Source organism: Haplochromis burtoni, unplaced genomic scaffold, assembly GCF_018398535.1.
Source record: "Haplochromis burtoni strain Fernald_Lab_line unplaced genomic scaffold, NCSU_Asbu1 Contig_231, whole genome shotgun sequence".
NCBI lineage: Eukaryota > Metazoa > Chordata > Actinopteri > Cichliformes > Cichlidae > Haplochromis > Haplochromis burtoni.
In genome coordinates this window covers 455,665-462,800 of record NW_024582592.1, presented here as the reverse complement: position 1 = coordinate 462,800, position 7,136 = coordinate 455,665, and the positions used below count along the sequence as shown (strand labels likewise).

At 42.8% G+C, this 7,136-nt stretch overlaps 1 protein-coding gene across 2 annotated transcripts in view; it reads left to right on the top strand.

The window, feature by feature from the left end:
• Window positions 1-7,136, top strand: part of map1aa (microtubule-associated protein 1Aa) — a 67,227-nt gene that overhangs the window by 17,243 nt on the left and 42,848 nt on the right. The window contains exon 1 of one of the 2 annotated variants that reach the window (XM_005937945.3): window positions 3,087-3,153. The exons of the other annotated variant lie outside the window; for it this stretch is intronic. The gene's annotated coding sequence lies outside the window, so the exon portion shown is untranslated. Of the gene's footprint in view, window positions 1-3,086; window positions 3,154-7,136 lie in introns of those variants that run through there. 2 annotated transcript variants of the gene reach the window in all.

Below are 7,136 nucleotides of genomic sequence, written 5' to 3'. Positions count from 1 at the left end.
GTGTGTGTGTGTGTGTGTGTGTGTGTGTGTGTGTGTGTGTCCTTCCATTTGTCAGAGAACTGAGATGATGTCAGAGGGAGGGAGAAGAGAGCTGGAATAGCTAAGACATTTCAGGGCAGAGGAAGGCGGCTCGTCTGGAGAGAAGGGCGCGGCAGGCCGGGCATCCGAGCCGTGCGGCTAACAGCTGTCTGACATTTAAAGGAGCCTGCCGGTCATCTGAGAGGATGCTGCATCAGTGCTATGGCTGTGATGCACTTGAGTTGCTCTAACAGGCTTTTTGCGCCGACGTTAGAAAAACAAATGCGAGCTTAGGCAACACCCTCTTGGAAGAGCACTCAGAGTAAGCAGAGACCAGCATGCCCGACCTACATAAACATATGAAGGCGTTGCTCTTTTGAAGATGTAGCAATCAACATTTTAAACTTTATGAAATAATACGTGGCTGTATACATTCACGGGGCACCATTATATACTGAAAATGTCACAAATGAATTCATTAAGCCCACTCCTTAGTTACTGTTGCTATGTCAATCAAAATTTCAGCTATAGCATTAAACACATTTAGCTTAGAGAATGGATGCCGCTTTTTCAGTGTAACCTGTAAAACTATTATGAGCTCATCAACCATGAAGTACTGATCTGTTACTAATGGAGCATGAGCAAAGTTTGTGCAAGCAAAAAAGGTCAAGCTAAGACACGCCCCCACCCCAAATCTTCCTTTGTTCAGTTCTTTGCTTTGGTTTGGCCCGGGAGGAAAAGCAGGTCGTCTGTTAGGCAAAAACACTTGATTGATTGTATGAATGAGTTACCCATGTTTGAGGCTCATATAGGTTAGGCCATGTAGGTGCCATGGCAGTTCAGCCCTTAGAGGGCCTTCTGTGGCCAACATATAATAGGCTTGCCCATAAAAACTCATAGTTACCCCACAGTCCCACAGTTCACCCACACCTACCCACTGTGGGTCCACGGGGGCACATTCACTAGCAAATTATTAGGAAATGTGACTATTGTGGACATGATGAAACTACAGATTTATTACATTGTCAGGAAGACGACGCTTGAAGAAAATGATTGATTCAAAGTCTCAGTAACATGGAAGTTAAAAGAACCCCGGTTCAGAAATCTGCCAAATCAAATCTGTGCTGCTGCTAATGTGGGAACCCTTGTGAATAAGGGAGCATTTGAAAGTAGTATTTTTTCCATATTCCATATCAGTTGGTGGTGGTAATGTACCATGGTGCACATCTGGACTCCAGTACTGGCGTGAAATGGAGGCCACATCTGGGCCCTGTAGAGTAGGGCAGCTGAGTGTGGGCACGCTGTGGGTATGCTGCAAGCCTACTGCCTGCTTACACTGTGAGATTTCACTGCTTTGTGTAGGCAGCCCACAGCCAACCCACAGTGCAGGCCCAGATGTCTCCTACATTTCACATCAGCACTAGGGCCCACAGTGGGCCGCCTACTGTGGCTCTACACAACTTCCAAGCAGACATGTATTCTGGGTATTATCAATGGGTTCCTGCACAAGTTCCACAGAAAGTTCTTCTGTTTTTGTGGAAACTCTAAACTACTTTGTTCGTGTGGCTTTATTTACGTTTGAGTTGCACTAAATCTTATGGCAGTACAAAGTGCTTCAAATACTTATTATAGCACCAGCGGGGTCGAGTACTTCTTTAGTCATAGCAGTCCAAAGACGATGAACAACAGTGTCATCCTGTTCAAGTGTCATCTAGTTTTTCGTCATCAGTTTTTTTTTTTAATCAAAGAAAAATCATTTTATGTTTGATCTAAAAAAAAAAGAAGAAGCTGCAGACGTGTTTTTGTTTTGTTTTTTCGAAACAAATCATTAGTGAAATGTCTAGACTGTTCTAAGGGTCAACGAAGCACACCGCTGAATAGCATCAGTCTTAGTAAAGTGTTGTGATTCATGGTTTACAGTGGCTCAAGCTGGCACAGCTCAGAGTCTATTTTAGTTTGTCTCTGTCCCACCCAGCAGCTGCTGTTTGAGTCACAGCTGTTTGAAAGATCCCCTTCCCAGAACAGACTATCCACTTGTTTTGCATTAAATGATAATGTTTATTGAGGACTATATCTATTCTACTAAACGCCATATATAGATCGACCACCTCACCAAACTTGGCAGTTGGGAATGTAAAGCAGTGAAATTCAATGTTGTAAAAAGAGAAGCTGTCTCAAGCTAAAATTGAGTGGTGACATATAATGACTCATTATTGCTGCTAATCTTAATATTATTGTTGTTGTTCTGTCGAGTCGAAGCTTAGTGACATGTAGCAGCCAAAGTAACATTTTCCATTCAGTTCAATTCAGATTTATTTTTGTCACATTAACAGTCGCCTGAGGGATTTTATAGAGTAAGGTAAAAACAGCCAGACACGCCCTATGAGCAAGCGCTTGGCAACGGTGGGAAGGAAAAACTTGCTTTTAACAGGAAGGGGTCTCTGTAGATGCTCAACACTAAACTACTGCAACACAAACATGTTGCATTGTTTTACAAATTAGACTTGGATGATGAGTCGTGTTGGTGACACGTTTGTAAGGCACGATAACCTGAGCGCTCGGTGCCAGTGAAGAAGCCAGAGCAAAATTTATTATGAAGGTGTGCGAAGAACCCCACAGTGGGGATGCACAGGTATCACAGTTGCTATTATTTCTCCTAATCCATCCAGGCCAGCAGTATAATGACGTTTACATTATGAATCCCTGCTGGGTCCCTTGAATCGCTTGTGTACGACGGGCTCCTGAACGCAGCAGCGCGGCGGTTAGCTCGGTGTAGGTGTTGAAGTGGAGCAGGCCGATGCTGCCTCCGTCCTCATCCGCAGCAGCAGCACCAGCGCCCCTCCCACTGCTCCATCCACCCGCTGAAAGACGGTAGGATTCTTCATCGCTTGTTCTCGCGTCAGGCTCTCTCTCTCACTCACATTCTGCTGACTTATCCGCTTCTCGTTCGCGCCCGAGAGGCTTCGTAGTTATCCGTCGTCCGCGATGCTGTAGACGGAGAGGATGCTTTTGGAGAGCGGTGGTGTTTTTAGACACGGCTGCTTGTTTGAGATCCGCAGACGGTCGGAGCCGCTGGACGAGACTCGTCTGCACTGACAGTAACTACACGTGAGGCCGTGGACTGCAGCATATCATGTGAGTAAATACTAATACTGCATAGCATATGGCTGCTGCACAGCGTTTCTACAAGCTGAAACACTATCATACGCATACGGTGGCTTTTTATTGGAAGGATAGAGGTCATGCATCCTGGATTACACCTCAGCTGAAGGTGACCAAACGACTTTAGATTTGTGTGCGTGTGTGAAAATCCTAAAACATCTGCTTACAAATGCAGTTTCCCATCTGGGTTATTCATAGTTTTAAAGGAATTTTCATGTTTTCATAGATTTTATTGGAGAACTTCAGAATTCCTTCAGAAAATATCAAATTTAAGAATAAAGACTTAAAAGTCCAGATTTAAACTCCTGCTCATTTTGCTGAACTAAAATTCACCAAACCAGCACCTAGGCCATGACCTCGGTGTCTTCAGCAGCATTCAGCATGGCATCACTTCATTTTCTTATCAGAGGACAGTGCCATTTGTTTTGATCCAGAGTACACTGTCAGTAATAAGGGTAGAAGATACAAATGTAGCCATTAGGGCTAATCATTGGACATCCCAGTAACTATGTATATGTTTTCAAGGGCCACAAAGGCAGATGTGTTTCCAGCCTCAAGCCTGCTAGCAGCCTGTCTTACTCGTGTTTACATATTAACATCCAGTTTATGCTCATTTGTTAGTGAAGTGACTGCTTTCAATTCACTCGAGTAAATTTGGATGACCTGATTTTTAAGGTGAGGAGAAAAAAAAGGCCCAGCTCATCTTCTGACCTGAAGGCAGCAGCTGAGGCTGGCTGTGAGTCTCTCCTGTGGCCAGGCTGCAGCAGCTTTGTTAGCTCATGTGAAATCTGTGGATTAGACTTCACTCTCCAAATAACACCACGCCAAAATGATGCAACAAGCTAGACAAAAATGGTCTAAAATTAGAAAGGTACATGCAGACGCACGGACAGCTGTTTTAATCCAGAAACAGGGAAGGAGAAGAAGATTAATTCCAGCCGTTAAGCTGTTTTACTTACATAATGGAAATGCTCGGCAAAGATAAACATGTTTCTTTGGTGATACAGCTAATCCATGGATATCCACTCCTGCAGTTTATTAATAATTGAAATCATTTTTCGCACAAATATATCCCCTGTATTTAACCCCTTTAGGTTTCTTTACTGTTCGTCGTAGCAGAGCCAGTGGTAATAATTTAATTATTAATCATCCAGAAACTCAAGGTAACATATTCCATAGTGGATTCATATTCAACAGACAGCCACAGATTGGTTTCCAGCCCTTCAAATGTACAATCTGTTTGTTTAATGTCACACTAACCTGAATATCTTTGGGCTAAACTAAATAATCATTTTCACTTCTGATTTGAAAATTCTTCCTTTTATTTTGATATTTATCCTAGAAAATGTAACAAAATATTGACATTTCCTAGAACACTTTTCCTGACTTCTACTGTGACATCACCCTTTGGATTGGTAGTTTTCATGGTGAAGCCTAATTGTTAGTGCTTTGACAGTTGCCAGTGTTTTATCAGCTAATATCAGCAAGCTGCTCAGACCACCAGTGGGCCGATGTTATTGGCTGACCTATTTATTGGTCTATCGGTATACACATTAATGACAAACAATGGCTCAAAATTAAAAAGTAAAGAGGAGACAGGAGGGAAACCTTTCACTCATGGTGTGAGTGTTGACGTTGCACAATTTGTCACCGATGCCACAAACACAAAATCTAGCTGATCTCAGCACAGCTGGACAAGTACACAAATCATTAAATTACTACAAATAACAAATGTTAGTTTATTTTCTGTGTCTGAAAGAAAGAAATAATCATTTGCTGATATATTTGAATATTGGATTTTTAAAAAGTCTTAAAAATCTTAAAATTCAGTCAGGTGCCCCCAACTATAGATGGGCTGGCTGTGAATTCATCACACAGATATCGTTGGTACTCCAAAAGGCACCAGCAGCAAACACGGAGACAGGTCTAATTTAATTACTTGAATTAGCTCTACAGATGGCCACGCCCCCAACGTTAAAGGTTTACAAAGGAATTAAGGTGCATACAGTTTTTATACCAGGCTCTAAACGTGGTTACTTGTGCTGTAAGTCGGGGATTTGAACGTGGAAGTCTGTGGGGACCGGCTCGGTTTTCTGGATCAGTCTCAAGTGGCTGTTAGAGGATCTGCATGATATTCTCTGCTATTTAACTCACTGATTGTACAAACACATTGAAGTTATGAGAAATTGCAAACATCATTTGTGTCAACTAAACAAGTTTGTTGTATAGCTGAAAGCTACACTGCCCTGTTAAAACCCTGGCCTTTACTGCGCTCTGTGTCTTTGAAACGTCCTTGAGCTGCTTTTGTCCTGCAGACTGCAGGATGTCCACACGCACACTGAGCACAGCAGCTCGGGTCACTGGGGACCAAATGCCGCCGGATTCTTGTTTCATAATGTCCAAATCCAGCGGATCAGGTTTTATTCTTTGGGTTATTAGAGGTTTGCACAGACTCACCGTCCAACAAAGCATCCCTTCCCCAAGTAACCCCCACACTGCCCTGCACTGTGCTCTGTGAACTCCTGTAATGCCTTAGGGTGGGTGTGGCGTGCGTGCTGAGATCAGCAGGATGGGACGGGGTGCGGTCACACTGGATGTCCAGCAGTGGGGATAGCACCACACTGATAAAGCTTTGGCTCAGACTGACTGAGACTCAGCTTCTTTTACAAACAGACAGTTGTCAGTGTCATACATTAAAACAGCAGAGGTGCAAGGGTGCTGCTACTTTGCCTTCACATTCAAAGATCACAGGCAAAGGAATGGGCTAAAAATGAGAGCCCAGATTCCACACACACATACTAAAGACCACAATGCATTGCAGCCAGGGGCATACTAAACTCCTCAGGTAGCAAATTGTAATTACCTACCGACATTTTAGCATCAGCACAAGAGCCTGGTGCTGATTAGGCAAATAGTTCATTACCTGCATATACAGGAAAAAGTTAATAAGATGCAAAACGTAGAGACGAGCATCAGGGGTGATTTGCAGCAAGACTGAGAGGGAAGGTTTGTAATAAGGGACTGAGACCAGCTATGATGATGTGCTGGAGACACACAAAAAACAGATGAAGGACGGCAGTGCTGAAGACCAGGAATGAGGAATGATTACTTTTTGGCAAAAAACAAAATATTCTGTGACTAAAGCTGAACCTTTATTGGAGACACACGTGTAGACAGCAAAGACACTAAGACACGGAACATGGAGGGCAACTAAATACGTGACATCCTGCCCAGGGCTCGCAAAATCTCTAGCCGACGTCCCGGGGTTATTGTGTCTTCCAGTCGGGCTACCAAAATCTATCTCAGCCCTGCCTGTCGGGCTTTCATAGGAAAGGAAAATATATGTCAATGCTTTTGCGTTCTTTCACAAATTTAACTGGGAGTTTCCCCCTGACTCGACACACGCCTTTGTTGCTGGGACCAGTAATTTTAGGAAAGACCCCATAAGAACCCATGAGAAATACAAGAAATGCATTATTGCTCAGTCTGCAGCATCTTTCCCAGAACAAACACCAATAAAAAAAAAATACTAAAAATAACCCAAGCACAACAAGAAGTCCTGAAAAATCTGTTTAGAACAGCGTGCTATGTTGCAAAGAGTGAAGTACCACCGGCAAAATGTAGCAGTCTTTGCAAACATCACAAAGCAAATGGCCTGGATGTTGGTTCCTCGTACCCGTGACGTCAGATTCAGGATCCGACACAGACTGATTCATGTTCTTCACAGTTCTTACAGGTTCATAGAAATTTCTGTTCAATTAGAACCAAATATTTGAGTTGATGATTGTAATTTTTATACAGTAATTTGTGTTTAACGATTTTTTGACTGATGTTTTGTTTCTTTTACAATATTGTACATTAAAAATAAGCTCGTTTTTATTCAGGCTACTTAAATTTATTTTGTTTGCCAAAATCTAAAGAGTGCCTGAAGGGCTACCAGGGATTTCAAAGTTTTG